The sequence below is a fragment of the Fopius arisanus genome, unplaced genomic scaffold, assembly GCF_000806365.1.
Source record: "Fopius arisanus strain USDA-PBARC FA_bdor unplaced genomic scaffold, ASM80636v1 scaffold00056, whole genome shotgun sequence".
Lineage (NCBI taxonomy): Eukaryota > Metazoa > Arthropoda > Insecta > Hymenoptera > Braconidae > Fopius > Fopius arisanus.
Genome location: NW_011887795.1, coordinates 835,360 through 836,159, shown reverse-complemented (window position 1 = coordinate 836,159; position 800 = coordinate 835,360).

The following is an 800-nucleotide window of genomic DNA, read 5'->3' as shown; positions in this document are numbered from 1 at the left end:
AAAGAAATTAATATTTCTATGAATTATAGAGTTTTTAATAGCTCACATACTCCGTAAAAAGTGATACCTCTGCAGAATGATTACTTTATTATTTCAGAATGATAAGAAGATTGGTTAGGCATTGTAGAATGTAATTTTTAAAATGAAATTTCTTGGGAATCATAAAACGTTTGGAATGAGGAAGGAATTTGCATTATAGAAAATTAAATTTTTAATTGCTTTATTGCGCGTAAAGTTTATGCCTTTCCCAACTAATCATTTTATTTTAAGAGAATTATAAAATCTTATAGAAATTATTCCATACTTTAACGAAGTGATCAATCTGTTATCAATAAAAGTCGGTAATTGGTTAATGTATGGTACTGTTCATATAGCCGAATGAACATACTTCAATAGTATTGCAATTTAATATCCATTTATTAAATGTTAGCCCTAAATATTAAAAAAATTATATATTTCAAGATTTCTCAAGATAAAAGAGACGTCAGTTTTCAATTAAATGATTTTTTCGACAATACATTTTTTTTTTATTAGCATACATACCTACACTATTTATCCATAATAATTTAAAAAATTAGGAAATCGAAAAATCGAACGATTGCAATGCTTCAATTTTGAATCAAGAAACAGAAAAAGTCTATTTTCATAGCTTTATATGGTGCCCGCTGAGATGAGTATTTGAAAAAATATTTAATTTGTTGAATGGTTCATGAGATATTCAGACATTCAAACAAAAGATGTGATATCTCATCCAGAATCCAAACATTCTATATTATGAGAACTACAAGTCTACGAAATTT